Below are 16,565 nucleotides of genomic sequence, written 5' to 3' on the forward strand. Positions count from 1 at the left end.
TATGATATATGCTTCTTCATGATTCTGGATGTAAACAAACATAAATCTGGATGTAAACTGAAGATTATGATTATGAAATTCCGAACAAAGCCTGTGTCAGTGAAGAGCATGACATCACAATCCGGTCGGGTTTAGTTAATAATGACCACGCACAAAAATAAAAAGGATTTCAGCAAAAAACTCAGAAGTGAGCATCAGGACCTGCTGTGTGAACGAAGCCTTAATACCCTCAGTTCACTTCGTTTGAAGTTCCCCCAAATACTTCGCTTGATTTTTCTTGCCAAGTTTCTATGACTATGCTTGGATAAAGAACTGTGAGAACAACCAGCTTCTTGTGGACAGAGTCACCTGCTGTGTTTCCATTGCTGCGCGTCAATTTTGGAAAAACTAATTTTTTGATATAAGATGTGCGGTATAATGAGGTGGTTTGTGTTTTTCAGACAACGACTCCATCAGAGCTCTGACAGCATCACACAGTTCATAAAACCTTATGTGTGATTTGAAAGTGTTGAAATCAAAGCTCATCTATAAATTTGCTGATTACGACCTGATTAGATTGGGACAATATTTCCAATATTTCACTTTTAGTTAAATTAGATAGTTAAATGTGTTACATGCAATATATGAAATATTTCACAAAACTTAGCGACAATATATTTTATATTTATATTTTGTTGTAATAAGTTTACATAGATTGAGTCTGTATCGGGGATAACTGTCAGAGTTTTACTTTCTGGAATGAATGAACAGATGTTGAACTTTTTCAGGAGTTTTGAGCTTTATCTGTGCGTGGTAGAGTTCAATCAGTTAGTGATTAGAAATGAAGTCGTCATATGTGCCCGGTATTGTTTTTATTAGAGGAATTTAAATAATAAAAGTAGAAATAAGAAAAACATTGACCTATATTAGAATTTCTGCAAAATATTATTTTGATTAAAGACTATATAATCCCAATGAATATATTTTGTTTTCAAGCAAAGACAGTTTAATTCATTTGGATGAATTTCTGCATGAAAATATGTTTGCAAAATGTTACCTGCTGACTCAAGCAGCAAACTGGGGAAGCGATCTTTTCATTTATGAAGGACAGAGATTTGGAAAAATGTTTCTTCCTGCACAGTTTTGGGAGCCAATCAGTTTTTGTGGAATAATGTGAAGACGTCACCGATGTTCCTGTTCCAGTTCAACACCTTCCAACCGCAGCCACTCAAGGATGGCTGCATAAAAGTATGTGTAGTGAAAAAGGGAAATGGAAACCACAAAGCATCTATGACTTGAATTTTGGCTCTTTCTTGTATGGACTCATGTATTTCATTTGACATTTGTAAGATTCAGTCAGTGTTTTAAGCTCTGTGTTGTCTTTGTAAGAGATGTTGCGCAAAAGCAGTGAGCCAGATGTTGTCATGCATGGCTTTTTTATACGCTGACCGAACAAAAGGGCAAAAGGACACAATTAACAAAACTTATAAGAGAAGGAATCAAATAGAACCTTAGTAAAAAGAACAAAACCTTAAATATCATAAATGATTTTAACTTATGATGTCAGATTTGGTTCTCGCCTGGAATATTAGCGGGAGAGAGGCACCAGCAACCCTCCTGACCTCAGTAGGGACAAGGATGTATAGAAAATGGATGGATGGATGGATGGATGGATGGATGGATGGATGGATGGATGGATGGATGGATGGATGGATGGATGGATGGATGGATGGATGGATGGATGCCAGATTTGATTATTTAGCAAATGGTTTATTTAGTAAGGATGCTTTATATTTAGAAAATAAATTGTGGGATAAACTGTTTGAAGTGCTTAAGAATGAGGAAGATGAAAGAAACTGGTTATTCAGGAGCAACCCAGAAGCCATCAAGCTAAGAAGAACTGGAAACCATTGGGTTACCATCTACACAGAGGAAGACGCTTTAATATTCTGCTAATGTCAACAAAATGCAAACAATTTTGCAATTAAATGTTTCCAGTAAAGAAACTCAATAAAAAATCACACATGAATAAGTCTGATCCCTCAGTAAGTCATTAAAAAATATGCAGCGCCATCATCATCCTACAACATTGTGTCGTCTTCATCTTCCAGCAGTCGTCACATCTGGTTGTTGATCATACAACTCGTATGATGCAAAAGAATTTCTGCCATTGCAGTTTGGTGAAATACACATATTTGGATGCAGCCAAAAAACCACCTCATCCTAACGCAAAAACCTTTTATGGAAAAATGTGTGTTTCTTTTCTTTTCATTAGCGTGGATTTATTTTATTTTTTTTCGTGAAACAAAAATATGGATGAATGGATTGACTGAGAGTTAACATGGATTGGATGAATGGAGGGAAGAAAGATTTTGTTAGTTAAAATAAAATTTTGGTCAGATCTGAAAGGTTTATGTTGAAGAGGCTGCACCAGTTCTTTCAAGAGGAATGGGCCAAAATTACAGCAAACCTCTGTGAGAAGTGAATGTATGGATACCCAAAACGTTTGACCCAACTCAGACACTGTGAGGAAAATTCTACCAACACTGGGGAAATGTTTGTAATGTTTTAATAAAACTTTCAAAATGCCGTGGCTTGTTCTAGTATTTAGTAGGAATAGTTTATGTTTTCTGAATGGCTGTTAAAGAGTAAATGTTTAATGTCACACTGCAAAAACACAAAATGTTACCAAGAATTTTTGTCTTATTTCTAGTGAAAATATCTAAATAGAGTTAAAATAAGACTAAATTAACTTAAAAAAAAAACTTTTCAGCAAGATAAACTTATTTTAAGTCACAAATTCTTGATATTCTTGCCATTTATCTTGCTGAACAGGTATTTGCACTAGAAAGTATTTTTCCAGTACAGATTGTGAGGAAAAGTGTTTAAACATTTAGTCTGTAATGCACACAAACTAATATCTACGCCTTCGTAACATATTCAACATCTAAATGTCTAATTACTATAAATGCATGCTTTACTATTTTTTGATGTTTTATTTATAATACATAGAAAAGTTTTTTTATATCAAAGTAATTATTTGTCTAACACCAGATGAACAAAGACATCTCTCCCTGTTTTATTGCTGCATGATTCGCTGTGGAAAGCGGAGCTTCACAGTCCTTTTCCTTCTGCTTTGGAAGTGACCACTTCACGTAATATATGGTATTTTCTTTGCCACATGCTGCAAATTTGAACCCAGACAGCATGTGATCCTCAGACAGGAAAGTGTTTCCTCATCTTGTAAGATGTCCTGTCTGAAGGATCAGCGTGGCGAGGTCACCCAGACGCAGAGAGAGAAAGCAAATATCTGTTTTATCATGCTTCTGAGCCCAGAGGAGATTCTTCCTTATTGTTTCAGTTTTTTCATTCATTAAACTAAACTTGTCTGCTTTATATCATCTAGATTTTCTTTTATTGATACATTTTTATGACTCTTTCCAGTGCTTTTTATTTTATTATGTCATTTTTTTTCTGCCTTCACTGGTTTCCTCTCCCCTTTTTTCAGTCTCCTCTCCCTCTATCTCTGCCTCGGCGCTGGTGTTTTTCTGAAACATAACAAGGTCTGGAGCTGCGGTGCGTGTGCATGGATGCTCTGGCTGCACTGAGGTGGCTTCTTGTGTGGTCCCCCGGCAAACTTTATGATTTATTCAGCTAAAGGCAGAGGAGCACGACCCCCAGTGACCACAGAGAGAGAGCTGCACGTGGGTTTAATGATTTCACCACAAAAATGTCTGCTATGGCTGGGTCTGCGAGGAGCGAAGAGCCCCCCCACTGGATGGATGAGGAGCTGGGGGCCTGAAAAGAGAGCCTGGCTGACCGGCCTAAGTCAATACAAATCTTACCGCTGCATCTGTAGATGCAGGGATCAGGATGGAGGACAGAAAGCTACATCCGTTGGCTTGATGCAAATGTTTTGAACTCTTGCCTTTCAGCTAATCCTAAGTGTTTCCTCAGGTTGTATTTTTCTTCATTAAGCATTCTTTTTTCTCTCTCTCCCTATCCATGATGTATTATTGAAATGTGGACACATAAAATGATGTAATGAAGCTTTCATGACCAGAGAGATGGGGGTGGGGGGGGTAATAACTGGCGGTGTGGATGGGGGAGGCGGCAGAGGTATTTGGCATATTTTCTGTCGCTGCTGTCCAGGTCTGCTGGCCAAAGAGTGTGACTGCTGAGGGTTTGGATCTGGACACGATGCTTGGTCCAGCTTTTCTCTCTGTCTGTTTGGCTACAACTCCACAGAGCAAGATGATGTCATTCACAGGGATTTGTGAACATTTGTGATAAAGAAAGGAAATCACAAGGGCAAACCCTGTAACATGAACAGGCCAAAAAGCTTCACCGTTGCTTTCTATTAGCTCAGATTGAGATGGTCAGTCATTACGGCTCGCAGTGTTTATCAGGAGTTCAGAAAATGTTTATTTGTTTAATGTTTAATTTATTTAAAGTGTTAGTTTTAAGGGTCCTGGGAATGACTATTTCCCAATGGATTTATAGTAAGTTTTCATCAAAGCCTATTTTCAACCTGCAGTTCTTGCAAATGGCAATTTACAAAGACCTAAATAATACCTTCAAAAAAGTCTTAAGCTTTCTCATGGTGACTTTTTCCACTTTTAAAAAAGCATTATGTCATTTATTAATAAATGCAAACCTATTAAAGGGAAAGTATAATGTATTTTCCAGGAAGATAGTTCTATTTTATAGCACAATCAAGAAACTATGTTACCCCCAGTTGTTATAAAAATACTACATATATTAAATTTGACTTAAAAGTAATGTGACTTTCTAATTTAACTCCTTGAATTTGTGCCTCTGTCACTTTAAAAACTCCTGCTCTTTCTGAAACTCCACCTTCAGAAAGTCATATGTTAACAGTGGAAGTAGCTGGTTTAGGTGCAGATCCACCAGGTGTTTGCTAATTGCTCCTGGCTAGTCTGTAGGAGCTGAGTGGGGGAGTTGTGGGAGAGGGCTGCTCTGTAAGACACAAGCTTGGTAAATTGTAAATTGCAGCTCCAAGGAGGAGCTTCACCTTGAAGGCGGAGCTAGGTCCACCCTGGGGTTTTGCACAGCTAGATGGTTGCCATGGAGATTAAATTATTTATCAAATATAAAACAATCAAAGCAACACTCCAGGTATGTTTCTGATTAGGCAATTACATTATAACACCTTGTTATATTGTAAAACATGCAAAAAAAATTTTTTTGCATAATACTGCCCCTTTAAACTCAAAAGAACTCTGAATATGAGATAAATCAGCGGTTTCTGCTTGCAGGAAACAAATAAACATTGACAATAGAAGACTAAAGACACCATAAAAGTAGCATAAAATAAGTTGAAACCACATAAATGAAAAGCTGTACAGCAAAACGAGTGTATGCTGCTGCTGCCAGACACCAGACAGGCCTTTCATGTATGACAGGCTGAAACTCCTGAGTAATGTTGGTGTCTTTAGCTGCTGGAGGTTTCTGAACCAGCTACATGCATTCCTTCCCGTCTGATGTCCGGTTAGTGTACAGGCTTCATGCTCAACAGGAAATCACGGCACTGTCAAACTTGCACACGACACAACTATGATTAAACTCATCAAAAGCGGTGATGAGTGGGACTGCAGAGGAGAGGGAAAGCACCTGGGTGCATGGGAGCAATCACTGTGTGCATAATTATGAGGAAACAGATCAAAATCAGTCCAAAACATGGATAAACCTGGATTCCCAAAGAGTGTGTACAATTATCGGTCAGCTACTAGCATGCAGAATCTTTATGCAACTTAATGAGAAATAGAAATTCTCCCATCTCACTTGTTTAGTTGTATCTGCTAAAATGAAAATAATACCTTAATACAGAATTGTCTCCTTAATTATATAGCTCATGTGCATTTTGACCATGTTGACATTTTATGCATATTCTCCATATTCTTGTGAGCAGAAGAAGTATCGGTACTTATTGTTCTGCTAATGGAACAAAAAGTACTTGTTCCATTAGCAGATTATTTCACTTATAACCAGACATTTGTCCCATTTTATAAGGGAACATGCATAACACTTCTAACCCATGTTATAAATAAATAATACACCATTGGAACAAGTAGTTGTTTAAATCTATAGGAAGGAATTATTGACTTAAACCAAACTCCTATATCTTCCTAAAAATTACTTTGAGGTTAGTTTGGTCTTGTTTCAAGTGTGCTAAGATATTTGCACTAGAATCTAGACCAGAAAATACTTTACAATATTTTGTGGTTTTGCATTGAAGATATGCAAGTTCCTAAAATATCAAAACATTTTGGAAAAACAATCTTAAATGTTGATGGAACAGCAAAGTCTGTTATATATCCTAGTTGACACGGTCATTTGAATAATCTGTAAAGTTTATGGGTCTCAATGCGGTACAAGAGTTTCCTGCCTGTCCTCCAGTTCGTTAGCTCGGTCAATGACTGTCCGGTCAGCTAATATACTTTCCCTGAGGATGTAGAGCATTGTGCACTATAACCTTCTGTCCCAAATTTTCCCCAAAATTCACATAATTTTTGGGAGGATTCCTCCTCATCGTTGCACTGATTACCTGTACAAACCTGAATTTCATTTTCCTACTGAACTGTACAGAAGCTGATGTGTGGCAGTATCACTTACATCACAGCAGGTTTCTGTCTGCGTCTGCATGACTGTCTCCTGAGTGCCTCTGTATGTGTGTCAGAGAGTGAAACCATATCAAACCAGTCATCATTACTAGCTCATTCCATTACCCCAGGAGGGATTACACAACGGTCAGTGCACAGTGGGTGTGACACCAGCCTCTCTGTCAACCTCAGGCTCAGGGTGCGCAGTGAGTAATGATTCCACCCAGCACAACCCAAACCCACGCCCACGGCCCGACAACATGTGTGTGCTCACCGTGTCTGGAATGATAACCCCTCTCAACCCTCGTCTGGCCAGCAACAGGAACTAATATTTGACTTTGATCCCCCAAAATCCCTTTGACAGAACTTATTAAAAGGCCAACAATGTTAGTTTTAATCACTTCAAGCATCCTGTTGCTCCACAGCTGAACACGTCAACGTGGATGTCAGCCTCTCGATGCCTTGCAAAAAGTATCCCTATCTGACTATCTTTGTCAAATTTTGCTGCATTACAGCGGAAAACATGTTCATGTGATTTGTTTGGATTTAGTTTGAGACTCAAGTGGCACTGCAACTTTTAGATTAATCTCCGTTCCAATGCACCTGAACCAAAAGGCTGAATTCCCACATGAATCCCCCTCTCAGCTCCTTCAGACTAGCCAGCAGCAATTAGCAAGCACCTGGTGGAACTGTACATCTCATCCTCAGTGCAACTCTGATAAAAACTTTGTTAAAGGTTAATAGAAGAGCGATGTGATGACTTTCTGAAGGTGGAATTTCAGAAAGAGGAGGAGTTTTCATAATTTGAAGTTGTTAAGTTATTATACTAAATACAGGCTATCTCAGGAAGGAAACCAACACCTCAAGTTTGGAAACAAGTTCATCTGCAGCAACAGCTGATTTTCTGTCACAACGTGACCAACTATGAGCAGAGAAAAATGTTCAATATATGTAGTTTTTATATACACAAAACTTGGTTCTACAAGTTTTGTGTATATAAAAACTACAAAACTACATTATTTTACTGGCAAAATAATGTTGAAAACCAACTATACTTTTTTGCACTTTACAATTATGCTCTACTTTGTGTTTGTCTAACTTTAGAAAGATGCTGTAGGAGACAGATACCACCATGCAAAGAAAACACTAACCTAAAATATCCAGGTGTAATGAAGACAATAATCAGCTCCCAGTGGATTTTGTGCTGACATGTTAATTAGCCTTTTGAATGAATGATGCAGTAAATCCGCATCCAGGAACCTTGTTAAACAATTACAGCAGACTGTCTGAGTTCACAGCTTCACAATTCTAGGTTCTTGTAAAGTTAGGAGGAAAATTAAGGAGTTCCACCATCCACATTGGAAACTTGAGGGGAAAATGTGGTACGGATGTACATCCAGGCAATGAGAGCGCTTTTTGTTTGTCTTGTCTCTTTCCTCTGTCTCACCTCTTGTCATTCTGGTTTCCTCCTCCCTCCTCTTTGCTTCCTCCTGCTCTTTGGAAGGATTTGGTAATCCCACTTGGATCCAAGTGTGACATATCCACCCGTTCCTGCTCCCTTGCTCTTCCGTTCTTATCCCCCTCCCTTACGTCTTTGGCGCCCGGTCACTCTTTAGAGGACCGTTTGCATTGGGCCCGGTCACCAACCACGTAGCGCAGGACTCGAGCCTCAGCGGCGGGGAACCGACTCTTATTAATTATTGCAGTGCAGTTGAGTCATAAAGAGAGAGAGAGAGATGGTGACAAGCATTCTCTGCTATTTTTGGCCCCTGACATTGGCCCCATAAGCCACTTTGCTCTCCTCTCCCCCCTTCTCCCAGACCCTCTGATCTCTGGACCTCCTCAACAGATGAAACGATGACTCTGAGGAGGGCCCGAACTCTGGACCCGGTCCCGTGTCCGGTGGCCTGGTGTGAACAGCTGTCTGTTTTGGTTTGTGTCATACGTGCAAACATTCCCACACCGTGTTTGAGTTTGAGGCCTGTCTCAACAGGTCCTCAGTGTCCTGTGAGTTATGACGAACATTAATGTGCTGCCTTACACATTATTTGAGCACATGCTGCCAAAACAGAGTGTTTTCCTAAAGTATGGGTCAATTGACTGTGTAATGTTTGAACAGCTGTGTTGAGCAGTTAGCAGCAGAGGCAGGGAAATTCGCTATACATGAAGGTTTTATAATGAGAAGGGGACCATTTGGTCAGTCAATACAACATCTTACTCTTTGTGGTGTAGCTTATCCTAACTTAATGTTTTTATTCCATAGCAAAGGTTACATTTCAAGGGATCAACTGTAAAATAATAACGTCTAACGTTTCACAAAGACACTTGCATGTAGGAAACTGAAACAACTGCACTCACCCATTTAAAGCCACTAAAGTATGACCCAAATTAGACTATGAGCTAGTGTTGTAATGACTAGCTATGGCCCCAATCTTACCCCTCTCAAGTTTTAAATAGGGACCCATTTGCTGCAGCATCAGTGGTGTAGGTAGCAGAGCAGCGAGCCAACCATCCACTCTCAGCCAGAGAAATCTATCATTACTGGTGTAATAAAGGGATTTGACTACTTTCTGTCTTACAACTGAAAGCAAAATGAATGCTTCCACACAAAGTGATAATCATGAAGGGCTACCAAAGCTGAGATTGCACAAAAGTTACTGTTGCTTTCTTTTTGTGAGTTTTTCCCTGTGGTCTTGGAGGGTGTATTGTTGTTAGGTAGCACTGACAGAAAAGAAAGGAAAGGAAAGGAAGAGCTGATTAGAGCTGCATCCAGGTGAAAACCCAAGAATACTTCAGCTGGTTGGCTTGGAGTGTGACCCAGACAAGCTGTAAGTCTTTAAAGGGGCAGTATTGTGTATTTTCCAGGCACATAGCACCACTTTATATCAAGTAACTATGTTACCTCCAGTGCTATTTATATTAAATATGACTTTAAAAAAAAATTTGACAACGTAATTTTTCACCTTGAAATTGGGCCTCTGTCATTCTTCCTTGTGAAAGTCATCATAGCATTGCTCCTCTATTAAAACTTTAACAATGTTTTTTCCAGCTTTTCACTGAGAAGTATGATGAGCTCAGCAGCTGCACAGTTCCACCAGGTGTTTGCTAATTGCTTTTGACTAGTCTGAAGGAGCCGAGTTGGGGAAGCGCGCCTCAGTGAGGCGGAAAGCTGGAGGCCTGGAAGCTGCAGCTCTGAGGAGGAGCTGCGTCTGGAAGGCGGGGCTAAGTCCAATCAGGCGATTTGAACAGGTAAATGGTTGCCATGGAGATTAAAGGATTTCTCAAGCATGCATGAAATAATCAAGGCAATACTCCAGGTTTGTTTCAGATAAAGAAATAACATTAAAACACGACGCCCCTTTAAATAGAACAGCTACCTGCAATGCTTAGTCTTCTTAAGGCCTCATTCACATCAGATTAAGCTTCGGACTCCATGACCTCCACTGGTATTCAGAGTCCTGATGTTGCTGTTTTCTCATTGCTTGTAAAATCCAGTATTTTGACAGAATTTACTCTCATCTGCTTCATCTTGATGGACCTCACTTTGCTCACTGGTGTCGTGGTGTGAAGTCATTTAGAAACAGGAGGGAGCCATCCCCAAACTGTTTCCACAAGTTAGGAACAGGAAATCAAAAAACCTCATGATAATAATCTCGACACCAAAACATTACACTTTTACAAACCAAGTGTCATTCTTCTGCCTCGGTTTGGCAGATACTGAGAACTTGGCATGCAGCTTCCACCCAGCTCTCCAAACCGCTTTTCAGTTAACCTGACAGTTTGGATGTCTGAAGTTTTTGACTGCAGAAAGTTTGAATCCTGATAATTATTGCAATTTAACTGTATGTTGTATCACAACATCAAAGTTCTGTTTGTGTACTGTTTAGCCTGACAATATTTGGTAGGATGAAGTGCTAATTATATGTTGGGCCAGTAAGATGATCTTAAACTGTCCTTAATTCTCACTGATATACAGTTAAAACCAGATATTTACATACACAAAATCAAAAACTTTTCTTGTTTTAGTTTAGTTAGAAATACCAAAATGATTTATATTTGCTAAATGCAAAAAAGCTTAATTAGGATATTTTGTAGAGAATCTTGCTTTGCAACTTTCCTCGAATTTAGTTTACATATATTTGGTCAGTATCAGTTATAACTGTACCAGTAATATGTCCAAGCACCTACTTGGACATATTACTACGGTCAGAACTTTAGCAAATGATTAATTACATAGGCTTTAATTTTAACTGAATTAGTTGCATTTTGTTCTGGGAAATTGTCCCAAGACTGAAATTTCTCGTTGTGTTTCTGGTATCAGAAGTTCCTGAAATACTTAAAAGCTGAATGGGAATAATAGCACTTTGGATTATTGTCCAAAGTGCTATTTGGACAAGAGTCTTGTATTTCTTAAAAAATATAGTAGCAAAAAGTGGTTTTGACTTGAAATTATTGCTTATTTTGTAGATATATGGTTTTTGATTAATTACCCTGCAATTAACTTGATTATTAAAGAAATTACCGAGTCCCACCACTACTTTAAATGTGCTGTTCATTATGATGTATTTCTGCAAACAGCAAGTTTGTTCTCAGCTGTTTTGTGTTAGTCAAGATTCTGCTGAACTTTTGTTTTTGTTGAAAGAAACTTCCCTCCAGACATCCTAAGACAGAAAACTTTCTACCAACTGAACTTCACATTGTTTTAGAATTAGGATTGCATTGGATTATGATTACGATTGTCTAAATAATTTAGTTATGTATTTCTGTATATAAACTCCATCTGTTTGTCTTGTAAAGTGCCTTGAGACGACATTTAGTTGTGAATTAACACTACATCAACAAATGGTCGATGGTTTATTGTAGAGCTTTGTGCTTTTTTCTGTTATAAAACATCATTGACGCATGTTTTTTAAATTCTAAATCAGAGTTTAGGTCAGCCACTGTGTTGGAAATCACTTATTGTTGTGTGGTCTTCCACCCATTTTCCATTGTGTGGTCAAGGGAATTGAGAAAGCCTCATATAGCACTCCATCCTGCCCAGTCAACACACTAAACTGGTGGGGGTGGGGGCTTCTGTCAGCAACCAACAGTCATTTGAAGATGAGGTTTGTGGCTAGTTTCCACCCGCAGTGCCAAGCTGCCTCTGATTAGACCTGGGGATCTAATTTGAGTAAGGAGCCATGCGAGTGGGTTTGGGGTGTGCTTTAAGAGTCTGAGCAGAGGAGAAATCCTCACCGGGGCTTCAACAGAGGAGGGCAGAGGATCCTGTAAGAGCAGCACTACTTCAGCATATTTTTCTCAAGTAGGAGTAAAAAAAGTCTGGTAAAAAGTCTGCTCAAGTACTGAGTAACTGATCAAATGATCAATCATTTAATGTTTTAAAATTAAATAATCAGCTGGACTAAAATATAAAGTGGAAATTTTGGCATTTGAAGGACGAAAATGACAAAAATTCATAAAAGTAACAAAAAATAAAATCAGGAAAAGTAATTTTTTTCTAAATAAGTTTATTTCATTAAAAAACTTATGAAACTTTAACCAAAAACTGCAGGTGTGTCTCTGTCTGCTGAATTTTTGTTTTTCCTTCAGTGGGTAGAAAATCCAGACATTTTACTCAAATAAGACTAGCAATACTTCACAATAAAATTACTCAAGTAAAAGTTAAAAGTACAGTGTTCAAAAAAGTTACTCAACTAAATGTAACTAAGTAAACGTGACTAGTTACTACTCATCTCTGGGCTTCAAGCACAAGTACTTAAGTTTCTCTCACGAAATGCATCACGAAACACATTCCAAAAACTTCGAGTAATATGCCCCCTGTACACACTCATACACGTATAAAGCTTCTGCTGATCCCTGTAATCACAGCGCTGCTTGACCTGGTGACCTACGTGATGCAGCTCTGCGCACCGTGTCACCTCCCTCAGTGTTCTGGCTCCAGTCTGGGTCATGCATTGTCAGGAATGTTGATGAAAAATGACAGGCCATTATTACATGCTGTCCCCTCCTCCCTTTCCGACCGCCTCCGCCTTAATAGAGTGATACTTTTGAAAAATGATCAAGCCAAGTAGCTGCTTAAAAAAAAATCTATTTGCAAGCCCCATTTATGAGGAGCAATTTATTACACATTTTACACAAGGTTTAGCTGCCATTTCCTCTTTTTTCCCCTTCGTCCCACTCCGTTAGGTTCTGACGGACTCAGGTTTCTCTGTTGAGGTCATTGTAGTGCTAATGTTCTGCAGGGCAAGGAACAAAGCACAAAGCATGTAAGAGAGGGCTGGGTTCCTGAGGGAGGAGATGAAGCAGCTGCAGGCAACGGGTGTTAAGGTTTCGGTTACCTGTTCATTGCCCAAACGATCTGAATCTACAACCCACAGCTCAGGACTACCTGGGTGGGCCCTGCTACTCCTCAAGAAATCTTATAGTGTGGACACAAGCAGAGAGAGAGAGACACACACACAGCAGCAGCTAAATGATTATCACACACTCGGATGTGATGAGCCCACACAACTCAAGGCTCCACTGACCCATATCTGCTGCGCACAACTCCCAGGGTATTGGGTGGATGTCAGGAGGTGTGGTGGCTGTCAGCGGTGGCTGACCCTGCACCAGTTCCCTCATATCTCCTGTCACACATCACTGCTCAGGAAGCACTTTCCTTTCTCTTCTGGCCTCTGCACACTTCATCATGCTGTCTGACTGCAGCGAGGCTCTAACCACACACCGCCGACCCGCGTGAGGCCGTGTTTATGTGTGTGTGTGTGTGTGTGTGTGTGTGTGTGTGTGTGTGTGTGTGTGTGTGTGTGTGTGTGTGTGTGTGTGTGTGTGTGTGTGCGTGCGTGCGTATGTGTGTGTGTTTTAAGCAGGATTAGGGCTACGTGGAAGGTTTAGTTTGTGATTACTAAAACTTTTTTATTTTTTGCATTAATAACAGCAAATATGTATATTTACCATTTGATTATTATTCATTTCTCCTTTTTGTGAACAAACTAAGAAATAATTTTATTTGTCTGCTGCACGCTAAACACGTGAAGCGCGGCTCGCCGTCCGCTTGGACAGAGGTCAGGAACGTGGGTCAGGATTGCGATGTCCCTCCCGTGCACCTTATGAAGAATTCTGTTTCTTTATAAAAACGTATATTTTAGAAAAACCCTACACTGAAGCACTCTTATTGGTCACCATGTAAGTGTTGGTCTTATTTAAAGGAACTCTGCGTTTCTCATTGAGAGCTGAGGATCTTACCGTGAACAAAGCTGCTAGCAGTTTGACCTTTGGGGCATTTCGTCTCAAGTGTGGTTCTAATTATTAAAAGAGTTTAAAGAGATGAATACTTTGTCATTTTTTTAAAACAGTTTTCACAGTAAAACAATTATGTTGGTAATAATTTCACACTTATTAAAAATCAAAAGGTCTAATAAACAAATTTGTATCATTCTTAAACTTGGGGGGCACAAAAAAGCAAAACGGCACACCATCGGCCCTCAGGCCACACTTTGGACTCCCCTGACACATAACCCATTCAGATCTCCTGTCCCCATCAACAAATGGCTTGTCTGACAAGTCATATATATATATGTACATATGTGTAATGTCATTTTCTTGGCTCAAGTGGTCTTTTTTTGACAGTAAGTGGACAAACAAAGAGGGGCTGTAAGGAGGAAGACATTTAACAAAGGTCAAAAGGTCGAGACTTGACCTGAACCTGTGATGGCGGCGTCGAGGACTAAGGCCTCTGTATGTGGATTTTGCGCTTTGCCCCTGCGCCACTGCCGCACCACACATTTATATTTAAATGCATCTCTCCCAGAATTACCTGACATGAACATCATGCTTGTTTTTAAATGTTTTTTTGTAATGTTGTGTGTGTTTGTGTGTGTGTGTGTGTGTGTGTGTGTGGTGTGTTTTGAAGTGACAGGCTTTGTGGCCGACGGCAGACTCCTGACATTAAACACAGACGGCGCTCCTCAGTCTCACTCTGGACGTTTCCATTCATCCCCCTGTTGATGTTGCACTTGATCACCGTCCAGCGTCGAACACGTGGAGCGCGGCTCGCCGTCCACTTGGACACAGGTCAGGAACGTGGGTCAGGATCACGATGTCCCTCTCATGCACCTTCCTCTTTCAGCAACGAGACGTAAACAGCTTCAAGAGTATTTCACTGCGCCGCTTCCTGCTGCTATGTGTGTGGCGGCCTGCGTACGTCAGCTGATGAGACTTAAAGCGAGTCTGTTTTGGCCTGTTGTAAATACTCAGACACTGAATGGAAGCAGCCAAATTACCAAGGACTGTTTTGATTTAACTGTCAGAGTGTGGGGTGGGAGATCTTTCTGAAATTGATGATGATATGAAGCTGACAGTGACATGAAAATCATTTTTGGACGACGATGGTTTCTGGATGCCACACTGCAACACATCGGGTTGCAATGTGTTTTCCATGTAGAGTTATGATTTTAAAATGAGCAGAGAAGGTCAGACAGTAAAAAGATGTTTATCTTAAATATAATGGATTCTAAGCTTCATTGGATTGTTTCTCTTTCTCAACGAACCTTAGAAAATCAATTATTTGTGGAGTTCCACAAGGATCTAGTCTGGGATCATTTTTTTAGTTTAACATTTTGCTTTTATGTTTGTTGTTCAATAAAGGTCAACAGTTCTACTTTAATAAAAACCATTGTTTCGTTGTCTCACTGCAGTCAAAACCTGTTTATTTTGTTTTTTTGAACATTAGTCAACATCACACACTGCAAAAACACAAAATATTTTTGGTCTAGTTTCTAACACAAATATCTTAGTTACTTGAAATAGAACAAAACTTACAAGTAACTTTTCAGCAAGATATAGGAGATTACTTTATGTTACTAATTCCTTAATATTTATGAAAAAGTATTAGTTTCACTGGCAGATTATTTCATTTAAAATGTGAAAACAATCTTGTTACAAAATAATCTGACAGTGGAAGTAATAGTTTTTTAAATCAAAATTAATTAATTAGTGACTTAAAACAGACTTCTATATTTGTTGAAAAGTTACTTGTACATTAGTTTCATCTTATTTCAACTGTACTAAGATATTTGCAGTAGAAACTAGACATAAAATACTTGGTAAGATTTTGTGTTTTTCCAGTGCACTTGTTTCTTTAATGTTATGTAAATGCATTTGAACGTGTTTCCCCTTTACATCTAATCTTTGGTGAAAATAAGTGTAATACAGAAATGACTGAGAACAAAAATCACCGAGAGCCAAATATTTTATGTTCCTAGCAAAGATTTGGAGCTAATTCAGACACGAATCTGATTGTTTTCAAAGCGTCTGCAGGCATTTCGGATTTTATCTGGCTTTTATTTCAATCAATGTGAGACATGCGTCATAATTCTGCACCAGAAGACAACAGACGCGGTAAATCAGGATGTAAACAATGGCTAAAAATTATAATTATGGAATTATGAAAGAAGTCTGTGTCATAAAACAATCAGAAAACTACAGGCTCTGACTTCACATCCAAACAGACCTCCCTGCAGAAATGCTCCACAAAAAGCCATTGCTATTAGTTATCCTTTCTTTTTATTAGCTTCCTTCGTCTTGTTATGACCTCTACTGTCGGGTCTTTTTGCTGAATAAACTTTAAAATCAATCCATAAACGACTCCATCCGTTATAACTTCTGTAAACAGTGCGCTGCTGTGTGACGTCTATGTTCTTCTTCTGCTCATGCAGATCACTTTGGGAGCATAAATCCTTCAAACAGAAGAGTGATTGCAAGAGGATGAATGACCACGCAAAAAAAAAAAAAATCAGATTTCAGCTAAAAATTGGAAATGAATGCCAAAGTTTTAGACTCAGAAGGCCCTTGAAGTTTCTGGAGTGTGTTTGTAGCTGGACAAAGGCAAAGCAAAGATGGAAACTAAATAGAGAGCACGACTCCGTGACCCAGAGGTCGTCGGCATTAGATGATCTGCTATAAGCA

The sequence above is a fragment of the Poecilia mexicana genome, unplaced genomic scaffold (assembly GCF_051168715.1).
Source record: "Poecilia mexicana isolate PSO_F unplaced genomic scaffold, ASM5116871v1 scaffold_1, whole genome shotgun sequence".
In the NCBI taxonomy this organism is placed as follows: domain Eukaryota; kingdom Metazoa; phylum Chordata; class Actinopteri; order Cyprinodontiformes; family Poeciliidae; genus Poecilia; species Poecilia mexicana.